This window comes from Callorhinus ursinus, unplaced genomic scaffold (assembly GCF_003265705.2).
Source record: "Callorhinus ursinus isolate GAN/ISIS: 27379988/994484 unplaced genomic scaffold, GSC_fseal_2.0 scaffold48, whole genome shotgun sequence".
NCBI lineage: Eukaryota > Metazoa > Chordata > Mammalia > Carnivora > Otariidae > Callorhinus > Callorhinus ursinus.
This window is the reverse complement of record NW_027397110.1, coordinates 4704239-4718955: the sequence shown is the minus strand read 5'-3', so window position 1 is coordinate 4718955 and position 14717 is coordinate 4704239.

Here is a 14717-nt window from a genome sequence, read left to right as displayed (position 1 = left end):
CCGAGGCACCCTGTTGGGGTGGGCTTCCTGCCCAGGACGGCACACGGGGCTCGGCACTCTGCCCTCCCCATGCCGGGGCCTCCAAGCGCAGAAAGCTTGTTGTGCATAGAGGGGTTGACCACCCAGGCTCGCTGGCGAGGGAGGAAGGGGCCGCTGGTTGGCTCCCTGCGGGTTGGACAGCATCGGCTGCAGTGGTTGGAGGCAAGGGGAAACGTGGTTCTCCTTGGTGGGGTCTGATGAGGGCAAAGGGCGCCACTTTCAGGGTGCAGGAGTCAAAGGGCCCATTTGGGATGGGGGCCGCATCCAGGCGCTCCTCTCTTGTTAACCAGAGTTGCTGGCGACCATGACCTTTGACTACCCCCCCAACCTGGAGCCCGTGGGCCTAGGTGGGTCCTGCCTGGGTGCTGAGTGACCGGAGAGAGGCACGCAGGAGAACCTTTGGGATGTTCAGAAGGCTGAGGATTGTTGCAGAATGGAGGAAAACAGTCTAGCAGCTGGGCTGACTAATCACACAGGCCCGCCTGGAGAGCAGGGTGGTGTTCTGGAAGATGAGGAAGCCCCGCCCCCCCCACCCCGGAACACAGGACAGAACGATTCAGAGGCAGAAGTGAGCCAAGGACCAGGGACCTGGACACGGGATCTTGGGATCCAGTAGCATCTGAGAGCAGCTCCCGAGACAGTGAGTGAGGGATGACGGGGAAGAGAAAGCAGAGCTTAAGAAATAATGATGGAAATCATGATGGAAGGAGATTTTCCCCAGAGCTACTGCCAGACGCATGCTGACAGATCGCATGTGCCCGACACGTGTGCGCGGGACTGACGCTGGGGAAACCCACACCTGGTGATGGTCGGGGGAGAACAATAGCAGAAAACCCGGGAAGCGCACATGCGGAAGAAGCAGTCCCTGGACGACGGAACGGGATGAGACCTGGATGGGACTCCTCCCCATCAGCCACGGAAGCGGGAGGACAATGGAGCAAGGTTGGCAGCGTTCGAAGGAAGAGGCTGTGAACAAAGTTGTATGCCAAGGATGAAAGCAACGCGGAGACTTCTCCAGACGAGAGCGAGGCAGCGGGCTTGCCCCCCCCCTCCCCCGCACGCACACGCACGTCCAGGCCACGTAGACCCATGCTGCTTGCAATCACCAGGCCAGGGAAGAAGGTAGCGGGCTCGGGGCCCGGGGCCCGCCGGGCCACGCAGAGCGGCAGTGAGGCCAGAAAGCAGGTCACAAAGAATCCAAGTATCCGTGGAGCTGGGCCCTAGGCAGGTTCTCCACCCAGGGGCATGTTTTCAAGAGCTGGGATCATACTTCTTAGTCTGCAGATCTAATCACACTTCATAGTTCCTCAGGGCATGATATTTACATAAGGCTTACATCATAAACCCTGTTTATGAATTTCCAACTCATAGATGCGGTGTGCTGAGAAAACACAGTGATAAATGAATCCACCTGGAACGCAGCTACCTTCCACCTTGACGGGGGAGCAGCCCCGGGGGTAGCGGCAGGCGAAGAGGGAAGGAGTCGGCAAATAGAGGAGCTGAGATCCACGTCTCTGCTCACGTGCTCGGGGGACTGTCTGCCCGGTGCCTCCCGAGGGCCACACGCGCTGGGGCTGTAGCCCACGGTCAAGAGCAAACTAGTTCCTTCTCTCCTGCAGGAGTCAGACGAGAAACCCAACAACACAGGAGAGAGACACCAAGAGTGGCCAAGAACGGCCGGGGGCCACTGGGTGGAGAGCTCTGGGAGGAGAGCTCCTTGTGAGGCCAAGCAGGGGCTGCCCTCTGGGTATCAGGAAGGAGCCAGCGGGGAACAGACTTCGTGCCAGGGAACAGGTCAAGTAGGACCAGGCCTAAGGCACTGGGAGAGGCAGTAAGGCTGGGCTGGAGGTGGAGATCCCGGGGGGTGGGGACACCTCAGGGCCAGGCCATGCGGGCTCTGGACTGCGCCCTGGGTGCTGTCGGTGTGTGTTGGGAGGTTTTAAGCAGGGCCCAGCCCTGCTCCGAGGAGAGCTCCCTCTGGCAGTGAGGGACAGATTCAGGCAGCGGAGGGCTGCGTGGGGAGGCCAGGGCAGGGCCGGGCGCGGAGTCAGGGAGGCCGGTACAGAGAACACTCCAGCCGGAGGTGGAGGCGCGGGGGGAGAGAGAGACGAGCGAGAGCGAGCGTGGGCGAGCCAAGCCTCACGTTCAGAGGAGGAGCGGCAGATACTGTGTAACGTTGATAAGAAAGAAGGGCAAGTGTATTATTTAAAGTTATAAAGAGAAGCGCAGAACTAGAAGCGAAAGCGGAGAACAGCCGTTGGCTTATGGGAGAGGGTCTGGGCAGGAGGATGGGCGCGGAGGCAGCTTTTACTCTTCCTTTTTACGCATTTCCATAAGATTTGCAAACGCATTATACATAACCATGTGCCCATGCAAGTTCTTTAATTGAAAGGAGGGGTGGGGAGAAGCTGGGAAGGAGCAGTGGGGTCCTCCTTTCAGAGTGAGAAGCCAGCTTAACATTAGAGGAGGGGATGGGGTCACCGTGGGTGCTGCGCAGAGAAGCTCATCCCTCCAGGAGGTGGCCCTGAGGCTGAGCCTACGGGATGAGGAGGCGCCAGGCCTGGGGTGGGGGCAGTGGCGACGGATATGGAAAAGAATAGAAGGAACAGCAAGTGCAAAGCTCAGAGGCTAGAAGCGGGTTTTGTGAGGTCCCCCATGGAGGCAGGAGCGAGGCCACGGAGGAAGCGGGTGGGCAGGTGAGGGTGGTGGGAGAGCTCACCCAGGGCCTGGGGCTGGAACTTCCCCCTGCGCATTACTTGTGTGATTCAGAATAACATCACAACAACAATGGCTAAAGCTTGTGGACCTCACTCTGTGCATGCCCCACACTGAACTTTGCCCATGATTATTTCATTTGTTCCTGGCGACAACCCTGCATAATTTCGCCCATTTTACAGATGAGAAAACTGAGGCTCAAGGGGTGAATTGGCTCACCCAGAGTCAGAGGGCTGGTAAATGGCAGAGCCGAGATTTGAAGCCAGGCAGGCCGGTGGTCAGCTCTCTGTCGCCACCTCTTGCAGGGGGACAGGACCATCCGCTGAGGATCCCCGAATCATGGCCACCCGTCCAGCAGGCTGCGCCAGCAGAGACGAAAGCCCCACTCCTACCAGGAGGCTCCCCGGTCCTGGACCGGCCACATCCCGGGGTTCCCTGGGAGCTTGAAATTCAGTTACATTATAAATGCATTTAAAAATCATCGGAACTCGGAAGCCTTCTGACTGCAGAAACAGCATCAGGGAGCGAGGCAGGATGAGCCTGCTCACTCCTCTGGAGCTGCCTGCTGCTCTTTGAGGAAATAGTTCGGAAGCGCTCACTGAGGCAAAACAAAGCAGCGCCAGCATACCGGGAAATAATGGATGCTAAACACTGTTTCTTAGGCCCTGCCTGCAGGCACCCCGCCGAGCGAGGGCAGCCAGGCACCTGCAGCCTCCTGGAGAGGACGAGCCGGGCTTCTCCCTCTCCAAGAGCAGGAAACCGACTCTTTGCCGGCCCCACACATAAACACCATGCTGGCCGTGCCTTGGGGTGGAAATAGCACAGGATGAAGTCCAAGGCCTACAACTGTGCCCTCTCTCTCTTTGCTGTGTGACCTTCGGTAAGTCACTCTGTGTCCCTGATCTATCTCCTCCACTGTAGAAAGGAGGTAATAGGAGAGCTGCCTCACGGGGCTTTCCAGCCAGGCACATCAGAGAATCCTGGTAATGCAAGTGAGCTGACACGATCCTGCCCCCAGGGCCTTCCACATGCTGTTCTCTCCCCCTGGGATGCTCTTCCCTGACTTCCCCTGGCTCTCGAAGCTCTCGGCTTAAATGTTACTTGCTCATTGAGCGTGTTCCTCGCCTTCCAATCATTTTGTTTTGTTTTGTTTTTTAAGATTCTCTTTATTTATTTTAGAAAGAGAGAGACAGAGAGCATGAGCAGGGGGAGGAGCAGATGGAGAGGGACAAGCAGACTCCATGCTGAACAAAGAGCCCGACATGGGGCTCGATCCCCCGACTCCGAGATCACAACCTGAGCTGAAATCAAGAGTCAGACACTTAACTGACTGAGCCACCCCAGGCACCCCCTTGCCTTCCAATCTATGCTGTGAGATTATTGTCCTTTCTTGAGGTGCCCTGTTCTCCATGGATCCCTCCCGTGGCAGGGCCCTGTGGCTGTGGGGGGGCCCCCCCGCCCTGCCTGGAGGACACTGCAATCTGGTGACAGAGAGCAGAAGCCGAAACCTGGAGATCGAACACAGTGCTGGGGTCCCACAAAGACAGCCAGTTCCTACGGCTGTGTCGCCCCTCGAGGAAGGAGTCTGGTTTGCACAGAAGCCAAGGTGGGGGTATTTCAGGTGGGGGCGGGGGGGGAACGGGCCGGGCAGAAGCCCAGCGGGTTCTGACCGCACAGAGAAGTTGGGGACCGGGCTGCAGGCTTGTGTGAGTGCAGGTGGCGGAGACTGCGGACCCCATGGTGGGGCTGTAGCCCTGAGCCCGACAGGAGTCCCCATAACCAATCCTGCAGCAGCGGGTCCTTGCAGCACTTAGAGCTCGCGGTTAGAGGGCAGTACACAGGGGCAGGTGGGGGTCTCCGGGGCCTGTCCCTCTGGGGGCCAGCCACCGCTCTCCCGAATGCTTGCACAAATACCATGCTATCAGTCACCCACAGGATCTCGGCCTGGAACCCACCAGCCCCAGGGCTTGCCGACACCACCAGGTGGGTTTGGGGGCTTGGAAGCCAGGCTGACCAGGCTCCCGGCCCCTCTCCTGACATTGCCGTTCTAGGGTCTGGGGCCAGCTACCTCCCTCTGAGCTTCTGTTTCCTCGGCTGCCAACGGGTCTAATGAGAGCACTTGTTGACTGAGGAGTCAGCAAGTGTGAAGTCTGGGGCCGGGGCCGGGGCAGGGGTGCTCCAGGGTGCATGGTGGTGCAGGGTGGGGGGGGAGGGGGCAGCACAGCATGTGCAAAGGCTCAGCGCCCACCGGGGCAGACGGCCGTGGGGTAGAGGCTGCAGAGGCACCAGGGGCCAGAAAGGGGGTCAGGCTTATCTGAGGCAGGGGCATGCCAAGTTGATCTGCTGGAGAAGAATACGACAAGAGGTGCTTTCCAGAAGAAGACACCGACCTGAGGGCAGGGGGTGGGCCAGAAGGGTCCTAAACTTGGCAACAGAGAGCAAAGGCACCAAAGAGGAAAGGCTGAAGGGGTGCTGTCCCAGAATGAAGACAGACAATGCACGTTTATCAGGCACGTGTGAAGGGCCAGGCCCTGTGCTGCTATTAACTCCAAAGCGATTGCTTCAGCATGCTCCAGATGAGGCACACCTGGGGCACAGAGATGTTAAGTGCCTCACACAAAGTCACACAGCCCTGCTCGTCCACGTTCCCAGTACATCTCCTAACTAACCACTGGACCACACCTCGGGAGAGCCCCCTGAACCATCAGATCCCCAGCAGGGAGCCTCTCTTACCACCAAGGCCAGCCCGCGGCACGCGTGTCATTACCGGATGGCCTCTGGCGACCACCCGTGATTGCCCCACACTGTACAGTGGGCAAGGCATCCTCCCCTTCCTCACATGACAGGACCCATACAACAGCCCCGCCCAGCACTAGTAGCCCTGTTTTTCAGAGGAGGTCGAGGGACTGGCCCCGGCTCGTGCGGTGAGCAAGGGTGGCACCAGGACCCCCGGCCAGGCCGGCCAACCTCCTACCACATGCTTGGTAGGACGTGGTACCTATAACCTAACAGTTGCTACCGTTCCCCAGCCTCTTCCAGGTGCCAGGCCCTTCTAGAGCCTTCTCCTTTCACTCTGCCATCTGTCCCAGGAGCCCCATGGTGTGGGCATTCTGGGCTTTGCTTTATCAAGGAGGCCACCGGATGCTCGGAGAGCTTGAGTCGCTTGCCCACGGTCATACAGCTACTAAGTGGGGATGGAAGCTTGATTCAGGGAGGCTACGAAGCCCAAGCTCTCCCAGCTGCATCCTGCAGAGCGGGGACCATAAACTGATGGGCGCCTGAACTGGCATCTTCCTGGCTGATCCCTCCATCCCGTCAGCTCTGCCCACCCCGTTCCCTGATTCGGGATGGCAGGTCCTGGAAGAGGGTGAGTCTGAGAAGGACTGAGGGGTCCCAGCGAAGCAGCTCGATGACATACTTGCTCTTCTCAAGAGCATTAATGAGGAGGCACCACGAGCCTTAATTGTCTCTGGGTCTTTCATCATGTAGGATCCGCTTTCCCTGCGGACCTCCGCAGAAGCTAATTGGCAGGCGGTGTAGGGCACTGGCACTGGCAGGGAGCAGCTTGTCTCTCCCGGGCTGATCTCCGAGAGATCCCACAGTTGGGATTTGCACTTGGAGGACAGCTTGGCTCTGAGGCACACACCTCAAAGCGCTTGCTGCCAGAGGGGCAGGAAAGGGATTTCTAACTTCTGTGCTGTTACCTGGAAGAGGGGAGAGTTCACTTGTGTGGTTGGTTGGCCTGGATTAGACGGTGTGGATAGGAACCCTAAGGGTGACATTTGGGGGTACAGTGCAGGCCGAGATGCCTCTGGGCAGCAGGATCCCTGGTTCTTAACAACACGATGTAACGCAAAAGGATCTCATGGCCTCATGCAGCCCCGTCTCGGCAGAGGGCCCCGTTCCACCCCGGACCCCGTCCTCCCGCACTCTGCTGGCTCCTCCATCTCTCCCTCCGTCCTGCTGCCAGCTCATGATCCTCCCGCTGATTGCCTGGGCCTCCTGGCTTTATGTTCCGCTCCGCTCTGCTCATGATCAGAATGCTCTACCACAAAGGAAAGCTGAGGGACTGACCCAGTGAACGGGTTCTTTCCCCTTCTCGTCTCTCAGCTTACTTCCCCAGTTCTGCATCTCAGAAGTCCAGGAACTGGCTGGCCCCTCCGGGCTCTCCCTGGGGACGTGAGAGAGGGAGCAGCTGAGTGGAACAAGGCAATGTTCTCTTTAGCCGGGAGGAGATGCGGGAGCTTCCCCCATGTCCCCATAGCATCGCCGCGTCGTGGTAATAGCAGTCACTGTTCTGGAAGGGCCCCTCCACGCCGGGCTCGGTCGGCCACTGTCCCCGCCCTCCAGCAGTCGGTCCCCTCTCGTGGTTGGGGAAAAGCACCGGGCCTCCGTGTGGAGCCCCTGACACTGTGCTTTCCTGGAAGTCTGCACCGGTCCAGGGGGACTAGAGGGGAAGTCCGGACTGTTTCTTGGAGGAGGTGATGTTTGCACCAGGGAAAGCTATTTAGCAGGAAGACAAGTGCCCCGGGAACAAGGGAATGGCAGGAATGGAGGCAGGAGGCCAGCCGAGGGCAGGTACAGGCACCGAGGCTGGTGGTGGCTGCCGGCTGGCGGGGGCGGAGGGGGGGATGTCGCCACGGTTTCACAGCTAAGGACATGGTGGCCAGGCGTTCTGGGGGGCACGCCCATCTCTGCCTGCACCTCTGAGCCCCCACCCACCCCCCAAGCACCCCGAGAGGCCTGTCTGTCCCTGCAGCACACAGCGCAGGCTCACCCAGCCCCGGGTCACTCCGCTAACCCCGCAAGTATGTGCAGCAACAATGCGAGCGAGCTCCGTCCCCAGCCTGCAGAGCACACGTGGTCGCTAAGTGAGTCAGCGAGGCTCTCCCTCCCTCGGGGCCTCCTCTGCAGGGTGGGGATGGCCGAACGGGACACTCTGGGATAAAGCGCCCGGCAGGGGCCTGGGGAAGGGTTCAGCCTGCTTCTAATGCTTCTCTGCTACACAGGATGTGGCAGGTGGCTTTGGACGAGCCCCCCGGGGCCTCGGAGCCCATTGTGCCCCCATCCAGAGTGACTGTACCCGTGCCCCAGGGCAGGGCCGCGGAGGGAACCAGTAGAGAGATGTGCGCAGCGGAGGGCTGGCATGGAGGACTTGGGCAAGGTGCTCCTGCAGCAGTGGCCATCACCCGAATTACCATCTGGGGGCGGGGTGGGGCAGGTGGGGGCACAAGGTCCTCAAGGAGCCCAGTGGGGCGGAGGTGGGCCGCTGCTGCCTGGCCGCGGCCAAGGCCCCGGAGACCCAGACGTGCACATTCTTGGCATTAAGTGGATCCTGCTGCCAAGTGGATGGGATTAGCGTGAATGCTGACGAGGACCCAGGGCCTCTGTAGAGAGGGCAGCAGGAGAAAAGAATCAATTAACTCATTCGGTGGCTTTTGTTGTACTTATTTGAGAGAGAAAGAGAAAATATCCCACTCATCTGCTTTTTTAAATTAAGAACCGAAAACATGTAATACATTTAAATTGCCAAAGAGGACACTTGAGTTGGACTCAGGGCCACTCCAGGCTGAGGTTGGGAGGGGGAAGGCCGGAGGGAGACAGAGGGTCTAGAGAGAAAAAGGGGCAGACTTGGGGTGGCGTGGGGAGACGGGTGGGGACTGACCCCGTGGGGAGGGGGCTGAGAGGGAGCAGCCCCGGGGGGGGGGGCTGGGAAACCCGGGGGTGGTCCCACTGGCTGGCGCCTCCTAGAACCCCCCCCTTCTCCTAGCCTTGCCGGGTGGGTGGGAGCCCGCCCAGGACAGGCCTCCGGGAATGTTCTCTGGAAGGGAGGAAGGTTGAGGAGGGCAGGCCCTGAGCCCGCTGGGCTCTCTGCAGCTTTGTGGGATTTGGGATTGGCCGGAGGTCTGACTGGCTTCAGGCCCAGGGGGGGATCCCAGGGGAGATGCTCTCTGCAGGGCGTGGTCGAACCGTGTCCCCTGGCGAGCGGGAGAGCTCCAGGGGTGCGGGCCCCACTCTGGGGGAGCCAGTGGGTGCCCTCCCTTCTCCCCCAGTCGGAGCACCCCAAGAAAAGATTTCATTTGGAAACCTGCCAGGAGCACACTCAAAGCTACAAGGCCATGGTCCGGCCTCCCGGTTGCCATGCACCTGCCCCTGACAGCTCACCCAGGATTAGATGAGATCCTCCCAGAGAAGTGTCTTCAAAACAGCAACCAGCATTTTCTGGAGAGCTCACTGGCTCTGTGCTAAGTGTTCTCAACAAATTAATGCCTGGCATCCTCGCGATGCCTCCACAAGACCCCCATGCACAGGTGGGGAAACTGAGGCTCACCAAGGTCTCGCGGCTGAGAAGCAGCAGGGCTGGGGTTTGAACGCAGGCTTTCTGGCTCCAGAGCCCCCAGTCCACACTTTAGGCTCCCAGTGATGGCCTCTTCTGAGGCACGATAAGGACCATAGAAAGGAAGCCGGTTCTCACCACAGGACCAGATGGCAGCTGATTCACGTTTGCTCCTCGGCCGGCTTTCCTAGCACTCCTTACAAGTGCAAACATTCATTGTTTTTTAAAAACAGGGACTCAGTTCTTTCCCTTTGGGGCAGGGGACAGTGGTGAAGGTCCCCCACCGGAGGACAGTGAGGGAGGGCAGGGTCTGGGAGGGGGAGGCACAGGGTCTCCGTCGCCTCGGCCCTGCTGGCTAGGGTGTGCTGGGGCCTCTTAGGGCCCCAGTCCCCACTGTTCGCTCCTGCAGGGAGAGCAGCGGGGGCTCTCTCTCTCCACCCTCCGCCTTCCCTTCCCCCACCCTGTGCCCGCTGGTCCCTCATTGCTCCCTCCTCCCCCAGCCCCCGTGCAAGGGCTGGCCGACCTCCTTGCACTGCCCTGCCTCCCCTCCCCCTGCCCCTTCTCCCAGCCCTCCTGGAGGACTGGCCCCATTTTATAGATGGATAAACAGAGGCTCGTGAAAGCTAAGGAAAGTGCACACGGCTACAGTGCTAGAGACGCTCCTTAATCCAGCCTTTCTTCTCCTCCCTGCCTGGCAAGGGGTGAGTACAGGGACCGAGAGACCTGGACCAAACGCCTCTTGGGTAGGATTCCTTTCTACAAGTGATCTCTCTGCCCGGGGTCTTCCTTGAAATCTCAGGAGACAAGACAGTATTTAATTTGGAAAAATCACGCTGTTCCCTTTGAACGGCTGGTATTTAAAGACCTTCATAGCTTCAGGGCATTTGGGCCGTGTATTCTTGATTTTGTGAATTAATGTGAACTGGAGTATTTGTGAGTAACCTTTAAGTCTCCAGCTTCCTGTTCACGCTGCTGGATGGCTAATTCTCCAGAGCCCGTGTCTCCAGGCTCAGCCACCAGGAATGATCCAAAAAGAGCTGGACAATTATAATTCCCGTAATGAGATCAGAGGTTCCTGGTTACTACTTACCTCAGAGCGGGAGGCAGACGAGCTCAACAGAGCTCTTGGGGAGGAGCTCAGATGCAGGGAAGGGCTTCTGGAAGGGCCCAGATGTACCCTCTGCAGGAGCCAGGCCCAGGGAGGGCAGGCATTCACTCAGCAAGTGGCAGCAGAACCAGCCAGACCAGCGATGACACCTGCTTTCCTGCCTTCAGGATGCCCTCCACCCTGTCCCCTGCCCTGTTGGAGTCTTTTATGGGGCCACTCCCCCGTGAAGACTTTCTTATCCCCTCAAGGACACCTCAGTGCTCCCCGGTCTCTGCTCCATTCCTCTCCCTGGGCCCACCCCCAAGCTGGGAGCAATGCCATTACCTGGCTGCTAGCTCCCTCTCCTGACCCCCAACTTGACCTCGTCTCAGATATTTACAACATCAGGGCCATGTGGTCCTGGGAGAATCAGGTGTGCAGGTGTGGAAGCTGAGGCCCCTCATCCGCTGACCTTACGGTGCCCCTTAGAGAGTGGGTGGAGTCTACACCCTCACCGCATCCACTTGGGACGACGCAGGTGGGTGATAGCCAAGGGACGTGCGCAGAGACCCTTCGTGAGCTGAGGCTTAGCTGCGGCGGCTCGGCCTCTTGCTCGTCGGCTGCACCAAGAGGAAACCAGACCCCAGCCTGTTGAACGTGGGGCAGACCCGAAAGGGATTACAGCCTGGAGTCAAGTGCAGCTAAACCCAGCTCGGCCCAGCCAGACACAACCAAGATCAGCCAAAGTCTACACCCAAGAGCAAGAAAAAAATACATGCGGTTGCTGTAAGCCCCCGAGGTGTGGGGATTGTTTGTCACTGAGCATCGTTGCAAGCAAAAGCTGACCCATACAACAGACATGCACCTGCGTCAGGAGCAGGGACAGAGGCATCCCTCCTGCCAAAGGGGCAGAGTTACTGGATGAAATGGCAAAATGCTCAACCCAGCAGGGCACCCACAGAGCAGATTTTACCCCCAGCATCTGCAGCGGTGGGGAGTGTGACAGAGGGCCGGGCCCCCAACCAGTGAGGCAAGGGCCGCCGCGAGGCTGGAGCCTAGCTTTGGTGCGGAAGGCGGGAGTTTTGTCAAGGCGGCTGGCGGGCACCGTGTGTTTCCAGGACAGCCTCGACTTCAGATACACATCACATCATTATTAAGTACACACAGCTGCATCGTTCTGCTGACTCGTCTCTTTCTAGAGCACTTTCTTCTTTGCAAGAGGACTGAGTGGTTAGATGTGCGAGGCAGTGTCAAGCCGCCAGCCCCCGCCCGGCATTTGGTGGCTGGCGAGTGGGCTTGCTGCGGCTAAGGCGGGAGCGTGGCTGGGTGGTCAGGCCCCTTGCTACAACGCTCAGCATGCCCGTGTCCGTGGGTCTTGGCACAGCCACCACGCCGGGCACCTCCCAACCTTCCTGGGTTGCCACACAGGTTGTGCTGGGTCAGAGGGGGCTCTTGGGGATGGACTCACTTCAGAGGCACCAGAAGTGGGGGGAAGGCTGGGTGTTCCCTTAAGACAGGAACCAAATTAACCAGATCGGAGAACAAAGATGACGTTCCCAAGACCAAGGCCAGCGCCGGAGCGGCTCACAAGATGTAGGGCCTTGCGCTTTCCCAGGGCTCCGCTCGCCTGCTGGAAGGAGGAGACCTGCGTACCCTGGACCCAAATCCATCAGCCAGCGAGGCCCGTGCGGGGCAGGGGCAGCACCAGGCTCTGGGAGCAGGGAGAGGACACTTCTGCGGGCGTCGTGACCACGTCCTGCTCAGATGGGGTTGGTGCTAACGTCAGAGCCCGAGCAGCCGTGCCCTCACCTGCGTGCAGGTGTGCGTGCGTGGCTCCCACACGCGCTGGTGCACGCCTACTGGGTGCCAAGTCCTGCCCTCGGGGACACGGCCTCGAGCACTGGGAGAAGTGGTCAGGAGGTAGAAGACTCAGTGCTCCCGAGCATGCTGCCCCGCGCCCTGGGACGCCCTTCCCACTGAGATTTCCGCTGCCCCTCCAGCACCCCCGTGAGGGAGGCAGCCTCATTTTACTGGTGAGAAGCCTGAGGTTTGGAGGGGCCCAGCGCTTTACCACGACCCACACAGCAGGGGAGTGGGGGCCTCAGTCCCAACAGTGACAGCACTGTGAGGGTCTAGTGACGCAGGCCACAGGTGAGGATTGGGAGTCACAGCGAGGCCGGGGCAGGTGGGCTCGATTGACTGGGCAGGATCGAGCACAGCGGCCCCTGAGCAGGGTTCTGGGGGGCACATGGGAGAAGGTCGAAGGGCACCAGCTCCCGGGACATGAGTCCGAGTGACTGTGTGGACAGAAGGGACGCTGGCAGGGGCAGGTGCCTGGGTGTGGACGTCCGACCTGGAGCGTCCTTGGGTGTTACAGGAAGACACGCTCGATCTGAGATCCAGGAGTGGCCACGTGGTGCTGTCCACGGACTACCCCTTCCCCGCAGGCCCACCCTCTCTGCAGCCAGGTGTCTGGACCCGACGCCGTGACAGCCCTGGGCCTTCCGCGGAACCAGTGCGGCCGCGGGACTTGCTCACCCTCAGGCTGTGAGAGTTCGTCCTGATTCATCCCACTCCCCAAGTGACTCCCCGCCGGGCGCCCGGAATAGGCTTGGACCGCCCTTGCGGGTCTGGCCTGTCCCCCCCAGCACCTGCCCTCCTCTGATGAACGGGTGAAGGTGGCCAGCAGTCCCCCTCGCCAAGCCCGTCTCCCTGCCTCCCCATCCATCGGGCCTGGCTCCGCGCCCAAGCAGCCCTCACTGAGACTCATTTCTCTTTGTAAACCTTGAACCAGGGATCTCCAGACCCGTTGGGGAACCCCTATGCCCCTGGGATTTCTCCCCATCTTTCTAGAGAATTTTCCCCAGACAGTGGTCTTGAGAAGTCCGGCTCCCCGGGTCCCATCAGAGGCAGGCTTGCCCCCACCTACTCCTGGAGCAGAATGGGGAGGCCCGTCTCCCCTGAACCTGGTGCCGGCACCCGCCTCCAAAACTTTTCAACCTGGCTCCTGCCAAGCCATTAACCTGCAGTGGCTTCTAATTATGCCAACAGGAGCTCACATTTTGGCAGTGGCTGAGAATATCCCGAGCCGCAAAGGGCAGGCTGTTCCCCACCAGGCCGGGGGCATGCAGAGGGGAGAGAAGAGGCATCACACCCCCTCCCCATGTCGGGGCTCCTTGGAGTCGAGGGCACAGACAACCCCCCAGAGCTCCCCTACCCCAGCCTCACCTCCTCCAGGGGGTGAAGCGTCCCCTTACCTGTGCCGAGGCTTGTTGCTATCCAGCACGCAGAGGGTAACTCTGGGTGTCCCGGGAGCCCGCCACCAGCCCCTTCCTCGGGAGCAGCCCTGGCCAGGCTCTGTGGAGCTCGTCCCAGCTTGGGGCGTTTGCGTGCGTGTGCCTGAGGGGGTGGGAGTGCCTCCAGGCGCCAGGGGTCAAATATTCCTGGCTGCCACCTGCCACCGGCCCACCCCAGGGGCCAGCTGCCGGAGAGGGGGTGCGCTCCGGCCGGGCTGGGCCCGCCCTCATCTGCCAAAAGCTTCAGGCGGCGGCTTTGCTCACCAGGCTCCCGCCGGCTGCTCTCCCAGGCTGAGGCGACTGGTTTATTTTTAGAGCCGGGCCCTTCCCCAGACGCCAGGATCCCAGCTGAGATTTCCAGCGGCTCAAACGAGCCCATTCCTGGGCTGAGTTGTTGCTTACTGGGAATGTGTTGGAAGAGAGACGGAGGCCCTTAAAGGTTGCGGTCCTCAGTGTTCTCGTCTGACAAGCGTGGGGCTGGACTGGGGGGTCTCCCAGGCCCTCTGGAGCAGACGGCCCCTGGCTCAGTGGCCAGAGTGGGATTCAGCTTGGAACAAGGTGCGTCCCCTCCCGAGGCTGGCTTAGTCTCCTCATCTGGAAGACGAAAGGCCGCAGCGGCAGCCCTGCCCGAGCAGGATGGGACGGGAAAGTGGGCTGGAAAGAGGAACCGCTATATTGTCCACTGTGTTCTCCCCAGCTGGACGGAGGTCCCCGTCGGCTGTGTTCACCCCAGGGTGTCTATTCCACGGTGGGTGCACGCAGTAGGTGTTCGGTAAATGCCCATCCTCTCAGATCCACTACGAGTCTCCTAACTAACCTGCAAGGTCACTGGGAGTATCATTTGGTAGGCGTGGAGCCTGAAGTCTAGAAGGGTGAGGGGCAGGCCCGGGGCCCCTGCTAGAAGGTGGGAGCCCCGGGGTCCCCTCAGGGTGGCTGGGGTTCTCACTCCTGCATGCTGTCTCCTGAGCAGACAGCCGTCCCCTGGCACATCTCCTTTCCCGGTCTCAGCGCTGCCCACACGGTCCCTGCCACTGTCCCGCTACACCCCCCCCCGGCTGTCCCTGCCGCTCCCACTCTCCCTCTCTTCTGTTGACCCACTGTGCACCAGGCACTGTGGAAATGCCATCTCTTTTGCAGACCAGACGGCCACTGATGGGCTCCTGGGACGCGGCCACAGGACCCCTCTGCCTTCTGCAGCTGCCTGATGTCTCGAGGGGAGCACACCTCCCAACCCGCCTGGGCC